This window comes from Chlorocebus sabaeus, chromosome 4 (genome assembly GCF_047675955.1).
Source record: "Chlorocebus sabaeus isolate Y175 chromosome 4, mChlSab1.0.hap1, whole genome shotgun sequence".
Classification (NCBI taxonomy): domain Eukaryota; kingdom Metazoa; phylum Chordata; class Mammalia; order Primates; family Cercopithecidae; genus Chlorocebus; species Chlorocebus sabaeus.
Genome location: NC_132907.1, coordinates 62,654,945 through 62,679,182, shown reverse-complemented (window position 1 = coordinate 62,679,182; position 24,238 = coordinate 62,654,945). Strand labels below are relative to the sequence as shown.

Genomic DNA, 24,238 nt, shown 5'->3' with positions numbered 1-24,238 from the left:
ACCGCCATCTATGAATGGCCTCTCACCAGGTACTGCCAGTACCTTGATCTTGGCCTTCCTGGCCCCAGAGCTGTGAGAAATAACATTTCTACTGTTCATAAGCTACCCAGTCTATGATATTTTGTGATAGCAGCCCAGATGGAAGAAGATACCAAGATACTTTTAGCTCACTGACATGTCTTCTGTTGGGATTTGTCAGAAAGAGGATCTTCTCATTTGGCTGAGCCGATAGAGTGACTTTAAATTCTGCCCAGAGCCTTACATGAACATATTGTAAATCTCCTTCCTCGTTTTTTCACTCAGCCGCAAAATACACATACCTCGCTCATGAAGGCGCCTCTACCTTTTCCTTCCTCACTCTGTCTGCTCCCACCCCTTTCAAAAGACGGTGTTACTCTGTTGATCCTGAGCAGCGAAGCCTTTTCCCCACCCTGCCTCTGTCCTTTCTTCATGGCTGTGGGTAACAGGTGCCATGTTCCAGCCTGTGTCGGGTAACTGGCTTTATTAAACTCCATCGATGTGCCAGGGCTTTTTCATACATTCTCGCTGTAACCCCCCCCGCCCAGCCACCCTGCAATAGCGATTTGTTCCGCTTTGCTCATGTGGAGGCTGCAGGTTGGAATTTAAGAATCGTGCACAAGGACACAGACTCGGGAACAGCAGGATCCAGAGCTGGCAGACTTCAGATCCTGGTATTCTCCATTGGACCATGCTTACACGTGACCCTCTCTGACACCTCCCAGGTACTGTGACAGAAAGGTAAAAAATAAATACACTACTCCAGGCATAGACCCATGAGGTGGGGTAGACTTGCGAGTCCACGTCAGCTGGTTTCTTGGAGGTAACTGCTGGCAGAGTTAGCTCATCTTAAGTGACTTTATTGTCTCATCAGATTCCTGTTTGAAACTCCCGTGTGTGTGTGTGAAATATCCACCTACCTAGGGTCACAGTTTAGTGCCTAGGTCTTGGGCTCACCCACCTCAGCAGTGTTTTAAACCTTGGACTTTACCCGGCTCCTTTCCCCAGATAGAATTCATCTGCTCAGAAAAAGTTTAGTGAAATGCTGCTACGTGCCAAGCCCTGTGCCAAGGGCTGGATATTAAATCCAGAGAGACTGTTAAACAGGTTAAAGTTCTGTTTCTCAAACAAGGGTTTCTGAGTCTTTAGAGATGCATAAGATTTTTAAAATTGTGTTTGTTACAGTAATCTTACTTAGTGGCTGAGTGTGGTGGCTCATGGCTGTAATCACAGCACTTCCAGAGGCCAAGGTGGGCATATCACTTGAGCTCAGGAGTTCGAGACCAACTCTGGCAGCATAACAAGACCCGGTCTCTACAAAGAATTTAAAAATTAGCCAGGCATGGTGGCATGCACCTGTGGTTCCAGCTACTTGGGAGGATGAAGTGGGAGGATTGCTTGAGCCTGGGAGGTCAAGGCTGCAGTGAGCCATGATTGTGCCATTGCACCCTAGCCTAGGTGACAGAGACCCTGTCTTAAAAACCAGTTACAAAGAAGACTTCTTTTATAGCAATACTTTACAGCTGAAAGAACAATAAAATCATTTTATTTTCTTAAATGTTACTCAAATGAGATCTTCTGGATGTAGGGCGGGGATCTGGTGAGTTTTTTTTGTTTTTTTCTTTAAAATGGGTCTATACATCACTTACGTGAAAAATACAAGGTTAAACTATTATTTTCCTGCTGCAGAAACATATTTATATTTAAAAATACTTTTTGAATTAGCACCTAAATCAATGAACTAACTCAAACCTTGAAATTTAGGGCACCAGGACTGTGTCAGGCTGATGTGGAAGATATTCCTGGGAAAGTAAACCTCGAGTATCTCTTACCACAGTGTGAAAATTGTGTTCCTGCTCCTAGAGTCTGTGGACAGCCTGAACTGGTTTTCATCTTCTCTGTGGAACTTTCCTACCAGCCAGTATGATCCCTTTGTCCCCTCAGCCCTCAGAGTGTTGTACACACACCTCTGTTATTCCCTGTGTTGTCTGATGTTCAAATATAAGTCGCAAGTGATGTGTTCTGAAGAATCACTGGCTGGAGTTGCACTTGAGATCCCAATTGTCACTGGCGTTGAATCTCTGTGTTCCCCCGGCATCACTGAGTGCCTCCTATTGATGTGAAAATGTTCTCTTTTTCTGGGGATGGGGCAGAAAAGGAAGCAGCATGCAGAAAGTTTCCAACAACCAACAAATCGGTCTAGTTAAGTACAAAAGAGACACATATGAAACATGAAACCTGCATATGATATAAGGCCTCATTTTGCTTGACTGTTGGCTTTTTTTTTTTTTTTTTTGAGATGAAGTCTTGCTCTGTTGCCCAGCCTGGGGTTCAGTGGCAAAATCTCAGCTCACTGCAACCTCTACCTCCAAGGTTCAAGCGATTCTCCTGCCTCAGGCTCCTGAGTAGCTGGGATTACAGGTGCCTGCCACCACATCCGGCTAATTTTTTTGTATTTTTGTTTTTCGGCAGGGTTTCACCATGTTGGCCAGGCTGGTCTCAAAACTCCTGACTTCAGGTGATCTGCCCACTTCGGCCTCCCAAAGTGCTGGGGTTACAGGCCTGAGCCACCACGCTGGACCAGTTTTGTGTATCTTTTCTCTCCACCTCTAGAGAGTGGACACTTGTCATCATTTGTATCCTCCCTGGAGCCAACTATATTACAGGCATTTTGTTTAGCGATGAACTCATATGAATTATACCAAAAGTACAGAGTATGGTAGGATCCAGAGCTGGCTGGCTTCAAATCTATTAGACCATTCTTGCCTCTGTAGGATTATCTTGCTTCTATCAGTTTATCAGGTAACTGCACATAATAAATGGCCAATGATAAAATTGGATATACTGCTGTAAAGCTAGGCTTCAGGATAGTAGTAAGGAGCACTGGGAAATTAGGCTCTTCCAGCCAGTTGCCAGGGAGGGACAAAGGACAAGAGATGGCTTAAATAAAATGCTGACATGCCCAGGGCACTCCTGTTGAAGCTGTTGAGTGAAGGTGAGTGCTTCAGGGGTTTGGTGCAGAGAGCTTTTCTGAGAGCTGCTTTACTGCTTTTTCCTTTGAAGGCAGCTTCCCAGCTTCCACCCTTGATTGTCTGTAAGCTCAGGACTTGGCTGTCCTTAGAGGCGCAATACCACTGGTGTGCGTTGTTTGGTGTGAACTGTGCTCCCCTGTCACATGGCAAAGTGATGCTTGCACACACAGTGTGTGGATGCTGAGAGCTTCCTGAGCCAACCCTTTTCCAGCCAAACCTTTCCTAGCTCTGGGGGAAGTTTCCTTCAAATGTGTGGGAACTCACTAGACAGGTCATCCAGGATGGCTTTGGGGGAATCCGTCTGAAGGATAGACGGAGCCTCTCTTCTTCTTCTTCTTTTTTTTTTTTTTTTTTTTTTTTGAGACAGAGTCTTGCTCTGTCGCCCAGGCTGGAGTGTAGTGGTGAGATCTCAGCTCATTGCAAGCTCTGCCTGCGGGTTCACGCCATTCTCCTGCCTCAGCCTCCTGAGTAGCTGGGACTACAGGCGCCCGCCATGACACCTTGCTAATTTTTTTGTATTTTTCATAGAGATGGGGTTTCACTGTGTTAGCCAGGATGGTCTCAATCTCCTGACATTGTGATCCGCTCGCCTCAGCCTCCTGAAGTGCTGGGATTACCGGCGTGAACCACTGCGCCTGGCCTCTTTGTTTGTTTGTTTTGAGATGGAGTTTTGCTCATGCCACCCAGGCTGCAGTGCAGTGGCACGATCCTAGCTCACGGCAACGTCCGCCTCCCGGGTTCAAGTGATTCTCCTGCCTCAGCCTCCCGAGTAGCTGGGATTACAGGCACGTGTTACCATGCCCAGCTAGTTTTTTTTTGTATTTTTAGTAGAGACGGGGTTTCACCATGTTGACCAGGCTGGTCTCAAACTCCTGACCTCAAGTAATCGGCCCACCTTGGCCTCCCAGAGTGCTGGGATTACAGGATAAAGCCACCACGCCCAACTGGAGCCTCTCTTTTCACAAGGGAAAGCTCTGGACTTCTAGCATTGTCCTGGAAGGTGAGCTTCCTGCGGACGGTACAGTCTTAGGATTGGCACCTCCTGTCTTCTGTGATTTGGCTTCAAGGATGTGGTGTCCCATCAAAGTTCTACCATGTGTGCTGGCTGTGTAGCCTTGGATGAGTTATTTATTTTCACTGAACGTGTTTACTATGGTCAAATGTTTATGTGCCCCCTAATTCATGTGTTGAAATCCTAACCCTCAAGGTGGTGGTATTGGGAAGTGGGGCCTTTTGGGAGGCGATTAGGTCATCAAAGTAGAGCCCTCACGAATGGGATTAGTGCCCTCCTAAGAGGCCCAAGAGAGCTCATTGGCCCCTTCTACATAAGAACACAGTTAGAAGCCACCATCTGTCAACTGGAAAGTGACTGTCGACACTGAACCTGCCGGGGCCTTGATCTTGGACTTGCCAGCCTCCAGAACTGTGAGAGATCAATTTCTGTTATTTATAAGCCACGAGTTTATAGTGTTACGGCAGCTTGAACAGACTAAGGTTGTGGTTTTCTGTCGATTGAGAAGAGTAACACTCAGATTTGTTGCCAGACTAGAATGGAAGAATGCATATAGAACCACTGACATAATGCCTGGCAGGTAGCACACAGCAAATGACGTAGTGAACAGTGTCACCAGGATTTTGAGAATGGCAGAGGGCGAGCGTTGGGGTGGATGGGGGTGTATCCTCACATGTATCCCCTCTGGTTCCTTCTCTCAGTTGGAGATTCCAGGGAGGTGTAGATAGCCCTGTGTACCAGCTTTCCATAGTCCTGGGGTTGTGTCAGGCAGTCAGGAATTTGTACTTGTAATTTGCACTTGTAAATATATATGATCTTGGCTGAATCTGTTTACGGATTTGCTGACTTTTACCCTTAGTATATAGAAAGCCATTTACAGGTAGACCAAATTGTAAAGAGCTCACTGTTGATGGCTGATGAAAGTCAGCCAGCCTTCCTTACCTGAAGGGGATAGGCGAGGGACTTCGGGCCTGGAACAAGGACCAGCTCCAGGCTGCCCGAGGCTAGGTTTTCTTAAGGGGAAGGGGTTATCTCAAAGGCTTCTGCAGGATCTGGCCAGTCCTTCCCACACTCTACTTGGGTCCTGTTGTTGAGCATCTGTCTGAGGAAGCAAGGCCTTGCGAGAGGCAATGCGCCTAGAGACCATAATTAGGTGATTTCGCGTAAAATGCTCTTCAGTTCTTTCTTGGGAGGCTGAAGATGAAAAAAAAGATGCGAGCCTCCAGAAGTCCTGAAGCCATCTCTAGATTATCACCCCGAGGAACAGCTAGTTTTCCTTCCTTGAATGTTTGTTTATCTGTGTAATAGGCTGGCTTGTTAGTTGTTGCCAGGCCCCAAGGTTTGTGTGGGCGTGTGTGATGAGGAGGAAAACCCCATCAACAATGCTTACAGGATTTTGCTGATTAATTTTCTACTAAAAGTGAGTTTCCTAAATCTTCCCAGACAAATACTTACTACTCATTAAAAAAGACTTAATTTTTCTGGTTTTCCCTGAACACTAGTGTGTTGCCAGTTTAGAAAAGGGGAAGGGGAGTTGGAGGCAGGAGCTGACCTTTCGAAGAACTTTCTATTATGCTTGTCAAGCATTTTAAATATGCATTTAGGTGAACGACTATAAAAACAGGTGACTTTGGCTGGGTGACGGTGACTCACGCCTGTAATCCCAGCACTTTGGGAGGCTGAGGAGGGCGGATCACTTAAGGTCAGGAGTTTGAGACCAGCCTGAACAACATGGTGAAACCCCGTCTATACTAAAAATAGAAAAATTAGCCAGGCGTGGTGGCACGTGCCTATAATCCCACCTACCCAGGAGGCTGAGGCACAAGAATCACTTAAACCCGGGAGGTGGAGGTTGCAGTGAGCAGAGATCATGCCACTGCACTCCAGCCTGGGGGACAGAGCGAGACTCTGTCTCAAAAAAAAAAAAAAAAAAAGTGACTTGAAGTTAGCTTTTGTGAATCTTGATTTTTGTCTGTTTCAAATTGGAGAGTGAATACTTCCCCTTATTGAGATTACATTATTACACATTTCATGCATTTAAAGTTTACAATAAGTAGTTTTTAAGTAAATTGAAGCAGATCTGCAGACATCGCGCTATCTACTTTTAGAACATTTTAATCACCCCTAAAAGAAATCCTGAATCTGTTAGCAGTCACTCTCGACTTTTCCCCACAAACTCCCCAGCCCCTGGCAACCACTCATCGATTTGCTATCTCTATAAATTTCCTTTTCTGGACACTTCATGTAAATGAAATCTGTGTGGTCTTTTGTGACTGGCTTCTTTCACTTAGCATATTTTCAGTATTCATACACATGTGACATCTGTCACTGGAAATTCATTTCTTTTTATCACCAAATGGTAGTCCAGTGTTACATATTCACCAGGTGATCGATACTGGCGTTGTTTCCACATTTTGGCTATTGTAAATAATACTGCTACAAACATTCATGTATAAGATTTGTGTGAACATAATGTTTTCATTTCTTTTGGGTATATACCTAAAAGTGGAATTGCTGGGTCATATGGTAATTCCATGTTTAACATTTTGAAGAACTGCTAAACTTTCCAACGTAACGGCACAATTTTACATTCCTGCCAACAATGTATGAAGGTTTCAGTTTCTGCACATCTTCACCAACACTTGTTATTATGTCCTTTAAAAAAAGTTATAGCCAATCTAGCGTGTATGAAGTGGTATCTCACTGTGGTTTTGGTTTGCATTTCCGTGATGACTAATGATGTTGCACATTTTTTCCTGGGTTTGTTGTCAATTTTTGTATATCTTCTTTGGAGAAACATCTATTCAGATTTTTAGCCTGTTACTCAGTTGGATTGTCTGCTTATTATTGAATTGTTAAAGGGTTTGATTTGGATACTTTTTTTTTTTCCCAGAGTCTCATTCTGTCACCCAGGCTGGAATGCAGGGGTGCCATTTCAGCTCACTGCAACCTCCTCCTCTTAGGTTCAAGCAATTCTCCAGCCTCAGCCTCCCAAGTAGGTGGAGTTACAGGTGTGCACCACCGTGCCCGGCTAATTCTATTTTTAAGAAATAGAAAAATTAGCCGGGAGCAGTGTTACGTGCCTGTAATCCCAGCTACTCGGGAGGCTAGCACAGGAAAATCGCTTTAACCCAGGAGGTGGAGGTTGCAGCGAGCCAGATCATGCCACTGCACTCGCCTGGATGACAGAGTGGGACTCTGTCTCAAAAAAACAAAACAAAAACTTAAAACTTTATTAAAGGCTTTATTTCTTTGCACGTCAATTTCTCATTATTCCAGCACCATTTGTTAAAAAGATGGGAAGCAATTTTCTGCAAATAATATATATGATAAGGGATTTGCATGCAGAAGGGAAAAAAGACAACTCTTACCACTTGAAAGTAAAAATTACACTTTGGGAGGCTGAGGCGGGTGGATCACCTGAGGTCAGGAGTTTGAGACCAGCCTGACCAACATGGTGAAACCTCGTCTCTACTAAAGACAAAAAATTAGCCAGGCGTGGTGGCGCATGCCTGTAATCCCGGCTACTCAGGAGGCTGAGGCAGGAAAATCGCTTGAACCTGGAAGGCAGAGGTTCCAGTGAGCCGAAATCGTACCACTGCACTCCAGCCTGGGCAACAAAGTGAGACTCTATCTCAAAAAAATAAATTTAAAAAATTAAATATTATTATGTAATTTAGGGGTAGAAAGAATAGGAAAGACCGGGCATGGTGGCTGACGCCTATCATCCAAACACTTAGGGAGGCCGAGGTGGGAAGATTGCTTGAGCCCAGGAGTTTGAGACCGGCCTGGGAAACATAGTGAGACCCTGTCTCTACTAAAAATACAAAAAATTAGCTGGGCAGGGTGGCACGTGCCTGTAGCCCCAGCTACCCAGGAAGCTGAGATGGGAGAATCACCTGAGCCTGAGAGATGATGCAGTGAGCCAAGATCACGCCACTGTACTCTAGCCTGGGCAACGAGAGTGAGACCCTGTTTCAAAAAAAAAAAAAAGGAAAAGTCATTGTAAATTAGTGAAAAACATTTTTTTGTTGTTGTTTTTGTTTTTTTCTTTTTGAGACGGAGTTTTTTTGTTGCCCAGGCTGGAGTGTAATGGCCCGATCTCTGCTCACTGCAACCTCCGCCTCCTGGGTTCACGCAATTCTTCTGCCTCAGGCTCCTGAGTAGCTGGGATTACAGGTGCCTGTCACCATGCCCAGCACATTTTTATATTTTTAGTAGAGACAGGGTTTCACCATGTTGGCCAAGCTGGTCTCTAACTCCTGACCTCAGGTGATCTGCCCATCTCAGCCTCCCAAAGTGCCAAAGTGCTGGGATTACATGCCATTGCACCCAGCCACTTTTTTTTTTTTTAAGTATTTTAAAGCAGTGTATTTCTTTCAACTGTATGTGTTTCAATTAGCCAAAATACAAACAACACCAAACCAGCAAAATATTAACCAGTAAGTCTTTATCATAAGATTTATTCAATGTTAAGTTATGCCACTTCTTATAAGCTCAATTATTAATAAGAACTTACTACATCTACACCTTACAAGTTGCTGAAGGTTAACATAGTGAAATCAGCCACAAATGTTAAAAATCAAGGAAAAGTTTATTTAGTCAAGTCATTCAATAAACAAACATTTAATGAGCACTTGCTGTGGGCAAGGCTGGTCATGGTTGAAGCCAAGAAAATATATGTCTTACCTTCCCAGGGCCTTTTAAATGAACCAGTATTTATAAACGTTCCAATACATTGCCTGAGAAAACAATTAACATTGCTATCATCATAACTTAGAGGTTGAAATGTGAAAACCTGAGTCACTGGAAACCAACACTTGTTAATATGTCTTATTTCTTTTTTTTATTTTTTTGAGACAGAGTCTCACTCTGTCGCCCAGGTTGGAGTGCAGTGGGGTGATCTCGGCTCACTGCATTGCAAGCTCCACCTCCCAGGTTCACGCCGTTCTCTTGCCTCAGCCTCCCAAGTAGCTGGGACTACAGGCACCCACTACCACGCCCGGCTAATTTTTTTGTATTTTTAGTAGAAACGGGGTTTCACCATGTTAGCCAGTATGGTCGCTATCTCCTGACCTCGTGATCCGCCTGCGTTGGCCTCCCAAAGTGTTGGGATTACAGGTGTAAGCCACCGCTCCTGGCCAATATGTCTTTTTTAAAAATTAGTAGTAGATGGTGAATATTATTGGAAAGGTACAGATACAGAACTCCAGGCACAATTACATCGAATAAGGCGGAGGTTATAATTAAGCATGAGTAAAGAAGCAGCACATCTAAATGTTGCTGCTTGTATTTCAAATTTGCCTATAAAATTATGAAAGTGAGTCTGCTTTTACCCGAGGGAGTGAATTTGTGTGTGTGTGTGTGGGGGGGGGGGGTTGTTTTGTTTTGTTGTTTGTTTATTTCTTTCGAGACAGAGTTTTGATCTGTCGCCCAGGCTGGAGTGCAGTCACCCAGTCTCAGCCCACTGCAACCTCTGTCTCCCGGGTTCAAGCAATTCTCCTACCTCAGCCTCCAGAGTAGCTGGGATTACAGGCACCCACCACCACGCCTGGCTAATTTTTTTTTTTTTTTCCTTCCTTAGTGGAGACGGGGTTTTGCTGTGTTGGGCAGGCTGGTCTCAAACTCCTGGCCTCAGGTGATGCACCCACCCTCCTTAACCTCCCAAAGTGCTGGGATTACAGGCATGAGCCACTGCACCTGGCCAAATTTGATCGGTGTCCCTTTCTTCTCTTTTAGTGGTTGAAGCAGTGCATAGCAAACCTTTCTACTACCTTGCAGGTGTTCTAGTTTAAGCTGAAGTGGTTTGATAGTCTCTTTTTCCCCTTCTCTACCTGCAACCTGAGGATGCTGGGGTTGCTTTTCTTCCTCTTCTAAGCCAGTTAGTGGAATTTTCCTCCACGTTCTTGGCCTGTGTTTTTCCCCTCTGGAGTAGAGTTCAGTCTGCTACTGGAAGATGTTTGCATTTTCCCACCTAGCAGACCCCTGGTCAAACATTAAATACAGCTTTCATGCTAGCTCTGTGTATCTTCTTAGTCAGGAAAGTATGTTCTCACTACAGAGTTAAGCTTTCTGCTGAGAACTTCCCAGAGTAAGAGTGGATTTATTCAGGTATTGGGTACCTTCTGAGGATGTGGATTTCTGGCAGCACTGATTTATAACTTTTCATTTTGAAAGGCTTGAAACAGCCCATTCGGAGCCTGGAGGCCATGGCTCTGTGCTAGAAGCTGATAACTTTTGTTATTGGACTTTGGGCGGGTAGGGAGTTTGCTTATTGTTACCGTCTTTCCTTGGTAGAGCGCACTTACACATCACTCTTTTATATCAGCTCCCCTCCCCCATTCTTGCCTAACTTCAGTCGTGGCTCTTGGTTTTTAAGTGTGTGTATGTGTTACTAAGAGTGAAATTGAGGTAATTTTATTTTATTTATTTTATTTATTTTTCTTATTTTTTTGAGACAGAGTCTCGCTCTGTTGCCCAGGCTGGAGTGCAGTGGCCGGATCTCAGTTCACTGCAAGCTCCGCCTCCCGGGTTCACGCCATTTTCCTGCCTCAGCCTCCTGAGCAGCTGGGACTACAGGCGCCCGCCACCTTGCCCGGCTAATTTTTTGTATTTTTAGTAGAGACAGGGTTTCACCGTGTTAGCCAGGATGGTCTCGATCTCCTGACCTCGTGATCCACCTGCCTCAGCCTCCCAAAGTGCTGGGATTACAGGCGCGAGCCACCGCGCCCAACCCCTTCTATTTTATTTTGGTATGATGCTTTTTTTGTTTGAAATCTAAGCAAGGCTTCCCCGCCCGGGCTCCCCATGAGCTCAGCTGCGAGCTCTGGGCTCCTCGAAGGCAGCGCCGCTGGTCGTCTCCCTTTAGCCGCTATCAGCCGCCATCATGGTTATCTACCGGGACCTCCTCAGCCATGATGAGGTGTGTTCACGAGATCCGGGAAATCTCAGACTGGCTGTGCCTGGAAGTGGAGGAAGAAGATGGTCAGTAGGAGAGAGGGTAACACCGATGACTCGCTCATTGTGGAAATGCCTCTGCTGATGGCCCCGAGGGCGAGGGTCTGGAAAGCACACTAATGGCTCATGTTGATACTGTCAGGAACCATCACTTGCAGGAAAAGACTACAGGAAATACATCAAAGGTTAAGTAAAATCAATCAAAGGCAAACTTGAAGAACCAGAAAGAGTAAAACTTTTTATGACGGACTGCAGAACAAATCAAGCACATCCTTAGTAATTTCAAAAATGACCCGTTCTGGCCGGGCGTGGTGGCTCATGCTTATAATCCCAGCACTTTGGGAGGCCGAGGCGGGAGGATCACTTGAGCACAGGAGTTTGAGACCAGCCTTGGCAACATAGTGAGACCCTGCCCCTACCAAAAATGCAGAAAATTACCTGGCCGTGGTTGGTGCACACCTGTAATCCCAGCTACTCGGGAGGCTGAGGTGGGAGAACTGCTGAACCCGGGAGGGGAAGGCTGCAGTGAGCAGAGATCACTGCACTCCAGCCTGGGTAACAGAGCAAGACTCCATCTCAAAACAAGCAAACAAAAAGCTACCAGTTCTGTACTGGGGAAAGCATGAATCCAGGTGGTGCTCAACTGGACTACTGTGAGGATGGCGTGACTCCATATGTGATTTTCTTTAAGAATGGTTTAGAAATCGGAAAATGTTAACAAATTTGGCAATTACTTTGGATGTATCACCTGTCATCGTAACTGACTGCAGCTTGTCATCCACACAACAGGACTTAAGAAAATGGGACTGATGTCATCTTGAGCTCTTCATTTATTTTGACTATGCTTTGGAATGGAGGCATTGTTTTAAGAAAAACATGTCATGTAGCTTGTCTAAAAATAAAATGCATTTGAACTCAAAAAATCTAAGCAAAAGAGATCATAAGGGCATTAATTTGGGGAGCAGGGACATGTGGTTAAGATGCTTTTTGATAACAGTTTGAATTTTCTACGCTGATTAAAAAAAGAGAAGAACATTTTCTTTTACCCTATACAGTAGAATAAGCTCCATACATAATAAGCAAGAGCTACAAAAAGGTTTTTGGCCGACATAAATATTCATGAAATACTATAGTATACTAATAGGATACAATTCAGTTTACTACTACTAATACAGTGATATACATGAGAAAGTCATATCTAGCTCTAATACTCACATATATAATTAAAATCACATTTAAAATTTACATGACATTAATTTTGAATATTCCTTTTCCCACTTATATAGTTTATGAAGCAAATTTATTCAAATAATCAGAGCCACATTTTGAGTCAGCTGAGTCAGTTTTCAGGATGTATTGCCTTCCATCTTTATTATTTGAAAGACTGTAATACTCATGTATGGTGCTGTCGCTGGACATTTTATCCAAGGCCACAAGTATTCGTATAACCCTGCCACAGTCTCCCCATCTCTTCATCCTATAATTGAAAATAACTTACATTTATGGATGCGTTTACTACGGGCCAAATACTATCACAGGTGTCTTACATGTATTAACTCATTTATGCAGAGAAATCTGAGAGATTGATAGCATTATCTCACTTTATTCAGGGAACTAAGGTTCAGAAAGGTCAAATAACTTGCTCAAAGTCACATAACTCATGAAAGGCAGAGCCAAGATTCAAACCCAGCTGTGGAGCTCCAGAGTTCCTGCCTTTTTTTTGTTTTGTTTTTTGTGTTTTTTTGGAGACTTGCTCTGTCACCCAGGCTGGAGTGCAGTGGTGTGACCTCACCTTACTGCAACCTCTGCCTCCTAGGTTCAAGTGGTTCTCATGACTCATCCTCCCAAGCAGCTGGGATTACAGGTGCCCCAGCACTATGCCTGGCTAATTTTTTTTTTTTTTGAGACAGAGTCTCACTCTGTCACCCAGGCTGGAGTGCAAGTTGCACGATCTCCGTTCACTTCTACCTCCGCGTCCTGGGTTCAAGCGATTCTCTTGCCTCAGCCTCCCGAGTAGCTGGGATTACAGGTGCCCGCCACTATGCTGAGCTAATTTTTTTGTATTTTTAGTAGATGTGGGGTTTCACCGTGTTTGCCAACCTGGTCTCGAACTCCTGACCTCGTGATTCACCCGCCTCGGCCTCCCCAAGTGCTGGGATTACAGGCACAAGCTACCACACCTGGCCAATTTATTTATTTATTTATTTTGTATTTTTAGTAGAGACAGGGTTTTACTGTGTTAGCCAGGCTGGTCTGGAACTCCTGACCTCAAGCTATCCACCCGCCACAGACTCCCAAAGTGCTGGGATTACAGGCATGAGCCACTGCGTCCAGCCAGTTCCTGCTTTTAACCACTGTGCTACCCTGCTATGAGAAAATACAGCACTTAGGATGGTGAGATTATTTCCCCTAGGAATAATTGTTAAATTTAACATTAAATTGATTTCCCACCCTTTATTTTAAACCAGTTCTGTTTAAGCATCTAAAATTCTCATTGATTAAGTGTGAGATAATTGTGTCTTCTCCAAATAGTAATTTGTTATCCAAATTAACATAATTGAAAGAGGTTCATAATATAATTTGTACAGACTCATATATAACTGCCTCTTTTATAAGAACGTTAGAGAAAATATGGCCGGGCGCGGTGGCTCACGCCTGTAATCCCAGCACTTTGGGAGGTGGAGGCGGGCAGATCACGAGGTCAGGAGATCGAGACCATCCTGGCTAACACAGTGAAACCCCGTCTCTACTAAAAATCCAAAAAAAAAAAAAAAAAGCCAGGCACAGTGGCAGGCGCCTGTAGTCCCAGCTACTCGGGAGGCAGAGGCAGGGGAATGGCGTGAACCCAGGAAGCAGAGCTTGCGGTGAGCCGAGATCGTGCCACTGCACTCCAGTCTGGACGACAAGCGAGACTCTGTCTCAAAAAAACAAAAGAAAAAAAAAAAAAAGAATGTTAGAGAAAATATAACCTTACATTTTGACATATATGGTATGTAAGCCAAATCAATTTGTGCCGATTTGATGGGATACTTGTACTATTTCTGAAACAACTGCTGGTCACTAGGCACTGTACTGGGCTGTTGACATATTACCTAGTTTTATTTTCTCTGAAACTCTATAAGGAAAGTAGCGTTGTTCTAGTTTTGTAGATGAATCAATTCAGGCTCAGAGAGTGTGAGAAACTTGTGTAGCACAATATAGAACCTGGGGCAGTGGAGTTGAGATTGAACCTTTGTGTAGCCATCGCTAAAGCTTCTGCTCTGTGGATGCCACCATGTGGCCTCACCGGGCATACAGAACTGGGTTCAGAAGCCCCTGACTTGGAGCACGTGGCCGCTGGATCGCCCCTGTCGGCTGGCTCTTGCGGGCCTTCCCGCTTCCTTTCATTTCTCTGCTTTCTTGCCGAGTCTGGCAGGACTTTTGGCTGCAAACAGCAGAAATTCCTGTAGCCAGTTTAAGCAGAAAGGGATGTATTAAAGACTGTTGGTTAGGTGGTTCACAGACGTTCTGGGAAGAACCAAGAATCAGGCTTGGATGTGATGGAGCCAGGAAAAGAGCCAAACCACACCACGGGTCTGTTCTAGCAGAAAAATCATGGTATCTCTGCTGGCTGCTGAGTCCCCAGGAGCTGAGGGAATGAATGTCAGGACTGCGCTTCTCTTCTGCTGTGCTCCTCAGAAGGCCTGGATCACAATGGGTGACCTTACTGCCTCTGTCACTCATACTACATCCAGGTTATACTGGGATGCTTCTGATTGGTGGAAATAAGCTCACATGCCTGCACTCTGGCTGCAACGGAATATGGTGGTTTCACATTTTCTGCTAAATGGGGATTGAGCGAATCAGTCTACAGCGCCTGCCATACTGAATCCACCCTGGTCCCGGCCCCAGCCCCAGCCCCAGCCTCGGCTCTGCTACACAATGACCAGACAGTGTCTTAGTCCATTTGTGCTACTATAACAAATACCATAAATGAGATGGCTTATACGTAACAGAAATTTATTTCCCATAGTCTAGAGGCTGGGAAGTCCAAGATCCAAGCATTAGCTGATTCAGTGTCTGGTGAAGGTCTGCTTTCTGGTTTGTAGATGGTGCCTTCTTGCTGGGTCTTCATATGGTGGAAGAGGCCAGGCAGTTCTCTAGGGTCTCTTTCATAAGGAGACGAATCCCACTCAGGAGCGCTCCTCCTTCATGACCTTACCACTTCCCAAGGGCCCCACCTCCTAATATCATACCTTGGAGGCCGAGGTGGGCCTCCCAAAATTTGTATGCTAAAATCCTAACCCTCAAGGGGGTTCCTCCAATTTTGGAGGAACACAAAGATTCAGACCATAACAGATGGGTATCCCATTTGTGCCTCATTCTCTAGTGCTTTGGTGGATACAAACTGAATTGATTGATTGACATTTCTGTGCTTGTCTAAGTGTAACAAAACCCCACAATTCACACGCTAGAGAAGGTTCACCTTGTTCTATTTCTTCTCCTGTAGCTGATACGCCTAACTGGGACTAACATGAGGGTCCAAAGTGAAAAAACTGCTCAGTCACTCAAAGGAAACCCACTCCATGGAAGTCTCTCTCTAGCATGATGGTACTTTCTGAAATTACGTTGTGTTTTAGTGAAGGAAGGCTTTATTCTGAAGTCTGGTATACTATTTGGAGTTCATAGGGTGAGGAACATAACCTTCCATTCCCACGTTTCTCTCTGAAGTTCGGGCTTTCATCTGCTGGATCCCACATGCTGAGTGCAAGGATAACAAACGTACCCAGTAAACAGACGTTTAGCGTCTTTTTTTGTATGAAAAACATTGCATCCTTCTTTTAGGGTACAGGTTTTCAGTTGCTTTTGAGAAAAGCATCACATGTAGGCCCAAGATCTGAAAATAAAGGAGACTTGAAGAAAATATGTTGATTAGAAGAATAGTATCAGGCCAGATGTGGTGGCTCATGCTTATAATCCCAGCACTTTGGAAGGCTGAGACGGGTGGATTGCTTGAGGTCAGGAGTTCAAGACCAGCCTGGCCAATATGGCAAAATCTTGGGCATGGTGGCACATGCCTGTAGTCCCAGCCACTCAGGAGGCTGAGGCACAACAATTATTTGAACCCAGGAGGTAGAGGTTGTAGTGAGCTGAGATCACACCACTGCACTCCAGCCTGGACAACAGAGTGAAACCTTCGAAGAAAAAAAAAATAGTATCAAAGGGAAAGAAACACGAAACTAAGATTTAGCCCACGGTCTCCATTACTGACTGAGGACTTAAGGCAAATTGAATTCATATCTCCGATTAGTTATCTAGTTCGTACAATTGAAAAATACAAAGGTTAAGACCCTAAGAGTTACTATAAGAAATGTACAGACTCTGGATGCAGCGTCTGATTCATACTATTACAATGTTAACCTCTGAGCATTTCTGGAAACCGTGATCCTACTGGGTGGGGCCATTCCCCATGGCTCTTGCTGCCCGTGTGGGTTTCTGTCTGTCTGTCTTTGGTAATCACATGGGTAGTTTACGTCATCAGGTGGATAAGCAGGTCAAAGTTGAAGGGGGAGAAACCAAATCTGTTTATTTAACACCATTGTTCACTATGGCTAGGGTTTAGAGCTTACACAATATTAGAAATAGAGTCTGGCCGGGTGCGGTGGCTCACGCCTGTAATCCCAGCACTTTGGGAGGCCGAGGCGGGTGGATCACAAGGTCAGGAGATCGAGACCATCCTGGCTAACACGGCGAAACCCCATCTCTAAAAATACAAAAAATTAGCCAGGCGCGGTGGCGGGCGCCTGTAGTCCCAGCTACTCAGGAGGCTGAGGCAGGAGAATGGCGTGAACCCGGGAGGCGGAGCTTGCAGTGAGCCTCTCGAGATTGCGCCACTGCACTCCAGCCTGGGCAACAGAGCGAGACTCCCTCTCAAAAAAAAAAAAAAAAAAAAAAAGAAATAGAGTCATGAAGGATTTTAGTTTGCATTTTTCTGGTAATCTTGAAGTCTTGATTTTGCCAGAGGCTTGCAATTTATGTATTAATTTTCCTTCAAGGTTCATTTAGCAACAAGCGGAGGAACATTTGCATTTTAATTGGGTCATTCTCCAACCTCTCCCCTACCCCCAGCATACTCTCTCTACTGCTAAAAGCTAGAGCCAGATGTCACTCCCTGCTTCTGGGTGACAGGAATGTCAGTGTCTGTAACTCTTCAGTGGCTACCAACCCAACCTCAGTGTGCCCCAATGAGCTTCTCCAGTGCCACGTGATCCCAGAATTAAACAGCTAATGAAATTCTCTGCTCAAGTGGCACATGCCTACACGACTCCAAAACATTAAAACTTGGAGGTTTTTCCAAAATTAAAATGACTAAGTAAAATAAAGTTTATTGCATTGTCATTCCAGTAAGTCATACTCAAGGTTCTGATCCTGGCCGGGTGCGGTGGCTCACGCCCGTAATCCCAGTACTTTGGGGGGCTTAGGCGGGTAGATCACAATGTCAGGAGTTCAAGACCAGCCTGGCCAAGACGGTGAAACTCCGTCTCTACTAAAAATGCAAAAATTAGCCGGGCATGGTGGTGGACACCTTAATCCCAGCTACTTGGGAGGCTGAGGCCGAGAATTGTTTGAACCCAAGAGGCGGAGGTTTGCAGTGAGCCAAGATTGCCGAGATTGCACCGCTGTACTCTAGCCTAGGTGACAGAGTGAGACTCCATCTCACAAAGAAAAAAAAAAAAAAAGATTCTGATCCTAACACAGGGAACTCATTTTGAAAAGGAGAAGTTTAGGAGTAGATGGAACATGTCTCAGAGGACAACTTTGAAACTTTCGGAGGACACATGTCAATGTGGGAAAGGGTACCCCAATGAAATCTGGTGCCAGTGCTAATGCCATTTTCTTAGATGATGAAATGGAGACAATAATTCAGTGACAAAGGTGGTTTTTGTTCCAGGTGGTGGTCTATTGAAATTGAGGCTATGCCGTGTACAGGACCACTTCTTAACACAGAATTGACATAGAAAGCTGGTGAAGCAAACCTAAATTCAGGCTTAGCAGCCTCAGTAATTCTGACATGTGCGCGTATAGGAGTGGAGGTAGCATGAAATATTTACAGTGAGTCTGGCAGGGATTAGTGTGTACAGAGGTTAAGTTCAGCAAAATGTAGGGGGTGGGGAAAGCCTGAAGTGGTGAAAATGTACCTAGTTGTCCCTGTGAGAGAAGCAAAGTTTTAGAGTTGAATTCCTATTTTTAGAAGCTGTGAGGGGTCTTCATCGGATACCGTTACTTTCTAAACAACAGGGTGTGTTGGGTGTTGCCAGAACTCTGCAGTGCTGCCAAGGAATACTGGGACCAGATGCCACCTACCCTCCCGATGCCTACATTCCAATTGGAGAAGCATCCGTCACTTGAAATCCCCACGTGTTATTAGATTGCCACTGTGACATCCAGGCAAAAAAATGATGAACCTGTGGCATCTACACTTGGCCCTTCCTATCAGATTCAGCCTCGTGGCCCCCAGATTCTGCTGATTCCCCAGTTAACCAGTTACGGACCTTCTGTGCTAGGGGATGTTCTCCAGAGACGGCAAACCCTGAGGCCAGGAGTCTCCTCTGTGCCTTGCTACTTGTCCTCTGGGCTCTTGACCAAAAGAATCATCTTTGTCTTGCATCTGGACATTTCAGCCTAGAAGCAGGTAAACTCTCCAGGAAAGCCCTGCTGTGTCCCCAGGAGAAGGGCATTTCTGGGTTTGGCAGAAAACACCCTGAAGGCTGGCAAGCTTACCATTTGCTCTATATACAGGCCAGAGAGTTTCAAAGACCCAGGGCCCAGGATGTGAGAGAAGGGAATTCTGATTTGTGTGTGTGTGTTAATTTTTTTTCAAACACTCACTCTTCGTAGAGACAAATACTCCTCTTTTCAGGTCTGTTTTTGTAAAACAAATGAAAGGACCAGTAGTATGCAAATAGGTTAATACCCACTTGGCCTTTCTATCTGAGCCCAGTCCTGATTTCATTCTGTCCGTGGGGAAAACTTCCTTTTTACAGTGCACCTTCAGAGCGGAGCTTTGTTCTGAAATCCTTTATTCGGAGCCTTTTGTTTTTAAGAATTTATTGGAGATTGGCTTGGCAGGGACTCCAAGTGTCAGCTTGTATGTGTGTTGGGGGGACGGTGGGAGAGAGATTGTTGGGTAGGGGCCCCATATGTGTTCCTGATGATTGTAGGTGCTCATGAAGTCTAAAGACTGAATCTGTGGGAGGTAAACAACTGTGTTTTGTTTTGTTTTGTTTTTAATGCTGGAATTTGTTTTTCCATCTTGTTTTTCTCCCAGACATTTTCTAGCTGCAGAACACCGTGTTTACAAAACAAAAAGCCTCCGTCATTGGTCCATCCTGGAGTAAGGCATTGGTGTCTGTGTTGGTGGCTTTGGTTGTCCTGCCCGGAGCAGGTTCATGTCGGTGTCATTCAGAGACAGTTGGCTGTATCCAAGGATTGGCTTCCCTACTTCAGTTGTATTTGCATAGGGCAGGCTCAGCTACTCCGGAGGAGGGTACCCTTGAGTGCCCACAGTCAGGTGTAGAGGCCTGTTTCTACTCCCACTGGGTCCCCGATTGCCCTTGAGCAAGGGTTGAATGACAATGCCTGTTCATCTTTCTGTTGCTTCATACCTGGAACGCTGGCTGTCCCAGCCCAGCAAGTGAGGCCGGGTGAGCTAGGTGTGGTGTTCTTGTGCCTTCTGGTACCTTCTGATGTCCCAATTCAGGTGCATCTATTTTTAGATTAGTCTTGCTCTGGCTCGAGTGTCACTTCTGCAAGACTGACCTTGCACGTGTTCAGCTGTTTTCTTCATGGATCCCTGGGTGTTCCTTGATTCTAACTCTTTGGAGGCCTTGTGCTCTGCATAGAGCCAGTGCAAAAACTCCTTGCTTAGCTGTTCCTGAGCAAGGGCATCTCGTCTAGCTAGACATAAAAATTAGTGTCCAGATGCCTGGGGAAGGGAGGGGGCTTACAGGCTCAATGGGACAGTTCACTTGAGCGTGAGCCTCTTACCAGCATCCATCTGGTTTTAGTGAGAGCCCTGTGCTAACTGTCATCATGACAAGCCCAGTTTGTGTGAAACTATTTATAAACTCCATAAAACCATGTGCAAATGTGGGGAACTTAGGCTGGCATGAGTGGAAGGAGGCCAATGAGGGACAGGCACTACCTCTTAAACAAGGGCGAGGACGCAGTATCTTGCCACACAAGATAGAGGAAACCAGATGGAGCTGGTAAGGAAAACGGGGTCAGCCGGTTGAAGGGTTCAGTGGCCACGGTCAGGAGTTTGCACTGGATCCAGAAAACCCTTGGGAGCCACAGGATTGGGACAATTATTGCATCTGACACTTGTCAGGTAGAGAATATTGTAAACTTGTGACCAAGGAGAGTTAAGAAGGAAATAAAAAGTGAGATCTGGATGGGCGCAGAGGCTCACAGGGCAAAACCCTGTTGCTACAAAAGATACAAAACTTATCCTGGCATGGGTGCCTGCAGTCCCAGCTACTGAGGAGGCTGAGGCAGGAGCATCACTTGAGCCCAAGAGGTTGAGGCTGCAGTGAGCCATGTTCATACCACTGTACTCCAGCTTGTGTGACAGAGTGAGACCCTTTCTCAAAAATAAACATTAAATATCCCTTTCCATTGAAGGATGTATAGAAATAAAGAAATTCTGGAAGGATTTCCCAAGAGCTCAGAGTAGAGATGCCTGTGAGACTTGTATTAGTCTGTTCTCACACTGCTCTAAAGACATACCTGAAACTGGGTAATTTATAAAGAAAAGAGGTTTAATTGGCCCACAGTTCCACAGGCTATACAGACCTCTGCTTTTTTTTTTTTTTTTTAATTTATTTTTACTTTTTTATTTTTTTGAGATGGAGTCTTGCTCTGTTGCCCAGGCTGGAGTGCAATGGCGGGATCTTGGCTCACTGCAAGCTCCGCCTCCCGGGTTCAAGCAGTTCTGTCTCAGCCTCCCAAGTAGATGGGACTACAGGCATGTACCCCCACACCCAGCTAATTTTGTATTTTTAGTAGAGATGGAGTTTCACCATGTTGGCCAGGCTGGCCTCAAACTCGTGACCTCAGGTGAGCCACCGTGCCTGGCCAGGCTTCTGCTTCTGGGGAGGCCTCAGGAAACTTACAGTCATGGCAGAAGGTGGAGGGGAAGCAGGCGTATCTTAAATGGCCGGAACAGAAGCCAGAAAGCAAAGGGAGAGGTGCCTCACTCTTTTAAAAAACCAAATTTCATAAGAACTCACTATCATGAGAACAGCAAGGGGGAGATCCACCCCCATGATCCTGTCACCTCCCACCAGGTCCCTCCTCCAACACCAGGGATTAAAATTTACATAAGATTTGGGTGGGGACACAAATCCAAACCATATCAAGACTGAAGAGGAGTCCCTTGGGGAAAGGAAAGGCGTTGAGCTGGGTGAAAGGTCACTGGCATGTTCCCTTGGAGATGTCAGTTCCTTACATATGACACAGAACCAACTAGGGTGAACCAGAGTTCCTGGGATTGAAAAGTGAAGACAGAGAAAGAACCATCTGGAAATCATTCATGGGCATCATTTTGGGCATTTCAGAATTCTCCCTTGAGGTTTATTAGAGTCAGCAAATGGAAAGGACAGAAAAAGACGCCTGGGGTTCTGACTGTCAGGGATAACCTTTCTTTTTAAATAGTATGGCTAATCATGCTAGTTTAAGCTTCTCTTTTGATTTTTAGGGTAGCCTTAATCATTACAATTCTTTTATCTTGCATTAGACTTGGCCCATCCCTAGCCAGGAAATAATTTGGAAAATAAAAGCCATGAAGCTCATAGCACTCCAGAGGAGGAAAGTTCAGTTCCCTTCTGAGTGGAAGCCCAATATCTTGTTGATGGCACCGGAACTTAGCCAGCAAGATGACCAGGAGGCTTTCCGTGCTACTCCAAGAGTGGGTGTTTTGTGTAGCTTTTCCAGGGGAATCCTGGGTGGCATGTGGTTCCTGGCTTCCTCCTCTTGTCAAGTAACTAGTGGCCTGATTGGAGCTGGCAGCCCCTTTGGGAACCGCTGAATGCTGACTTCTGAGTCTTTTAACACGGCTGTGCACTGAGCTCTCTGTTTTCATTTCCCACTTTCCCCTTTGTCACTTTCAATTAAACCAGGACAAGCTGTGTATAATTTGGTTAGTGATGTAAATAAGCCAAAACAGCAGAAAGATTGAAATGTGAAGAAACTGTGGTGGAGGAGTGAGTAGGTTTTACTGGAGAGTCACTGTAATCACAGCTTGACAGATGCCCACTGTGTGGCTGGCACTGAGATGATCTAAAGCACTGTCTCTCGATTTTCGCAAAACCTCTGCAGATATATTGCATATTTTCATGTGAGGAAACTGAGGCATAGAAACATTTAGTTATTATTCGTATGGCTAGTGAGCAGGAATGCTAAGTTTAGCCCCATAGTTGTTTAACTGAAGCTGATTGTCTTGTCTTTGGTTTTTTTTTCTTTTTGAGACGGAGTATCGCCCAGACTGGACTGCAGTGGTATGATCTTGGCTCACTGCAACCTCTGCCTCCCGGGTTCGAGCGATTCTCCTGCCTCAGCCTCCCTAGTAGCTGGGATTACAGGCACACACCACCATGCCTAGCTAATTTTTGTATTTTTAGTAGAGATAGGGTTTCACCATGTTGGCTAGACTGGTCTCGAACTCCTGACCACAGGTGATCTGCCCACCTTGGCCTCCCAAAGTGCTGGGATTCAGGCATAAGCCACGGCGCCCGACCATCTTTCTCTCTTTTTTAAGACTTAATACTTTTTAGGGCAGTTTTAAGTTCACAGCAAAATAGATTTAAAAAAAAAAAGGCCAGGCACGGTGGCTCACACCTGTAATCTGGGCTATAGGGGAGACTGAGACAGGAAGATCATTCGCGGGCAGTTGAGACCAGCCTGGGAAATATAGTAAAACCTGTCTCTAAAAAACAATTTTTTTTTAACAAACCAGGCGTGGTGGTGTATGTAATGACACACCAAATGTATAATGACATGTATCCATCATTATCATACGGAGTAGTTTCACTGCCCTAAAAATCCTCTGTGCCCATTTTTCCGTTTTTCCTCCGGCACTTGGCACCCATGGATCTTTTTACTGTCTCCGTCATTTTGCCTTTTCCAGAATGTCACATAGTTGGAATCATACCACAGATAGCCCCTTCAGATTTGGCTGCTTTCACTTAGTAACAAGTCTTTAAGTTTCCTTCATGTCTTTATTCCTTGGTAGCTCATTTCTTTTCAGCACCATGTAATACTCCATTGTCTGCATGTGCCACAGTGTATTTATCTAGTCACCTCCTCAAGGACATCTCGGTCATTTCCAAGTTTTGGCAGTTCTGAATGAAGCCGCTGTAAACATCCATGTGCTCACTGTCTTTTCACAAAACATTCTGTCCCCCTCAAGAGGTTTCATGGAGGACTCGCTTAGATCCTCTGTGACAATGGGACATAGTCAAAGCCTGGTGCCAGAGAGGAAAGAACATAGGATTTGTTATCAGGCAGGCCTGACTTGGTTGGGAGTTTGAATCCCAACTCTCCTCCATCTGTGATTTAAAATTCTCAATATTCTCTGCCATTAACTTACAGTGCTCTATGAAGCATTTAGCCTTCTGTAGGCACAACGAAATTCATATGTGAACTGTGTTCAAATGGTTGTACAGCTAAAGAAAATTTTGAAGCTCTTGAGGCCCGGTGCAGTAGCTCACGCCTGTAATCCCAGCACTTTGGGAGGCCAAGGCAGGTGGATCACTTGAGCTCAGGAGTTTGAGACCAGCCTGGGCAGCATAGTGAAACCCTGTCTCTTCTAAAAGTACAAAAAAAAAAAAAAAAAAAGTTAGCTGGGTGTGCTGGCCCACCCCTGCGGTCCCAGGTACTCAGGAGGCTGAGGCAGGAGGATCGTTTGAGCTCATGGGGCAGAAGTTGCAGGTGCCACTGCACTCCCACCTGGGTGACAGAGTGAGACCCCCCCCATCTCAAAAAAAAAATTTTTTTTGAAGCTCTTGAGCCCAGTATCTTTTCTTACAGAGTCAGATATTCGTGCTACTTACTTAGATTATGTAGGCTTTTTGCAAACTTTTTCTCATAGGTCGTAAAAAATTTAAGCTTTAGTTGGTCAGTGCTGGGAGGATTACACTTTCTTAGTTAAATACAAACCAGAGAGACTTTGCCCTAGTGC

The 24,238-nt window shown here is 45.2% G+C and overlaps 1 protein-coding gene and 1 pseudogene across 3 annotated transcripts in view; both read left to right on the top strand.

Moving 5' to 3' along the window:
* The window catches only part of PDZD2 (PDZ domain containing 2), a 472,427-nt gene that overhangs the window by 258,128 nt on the left and 190,061 nt on the right, over positions 1 to 24,238 (top strand). The window lies entirely within an intron of this gene.
* LOC103215089 (translationally-controlled tumor protein-like) lies at positions 10,949 to 11,737 on the top strand (annotated as a pseudogene).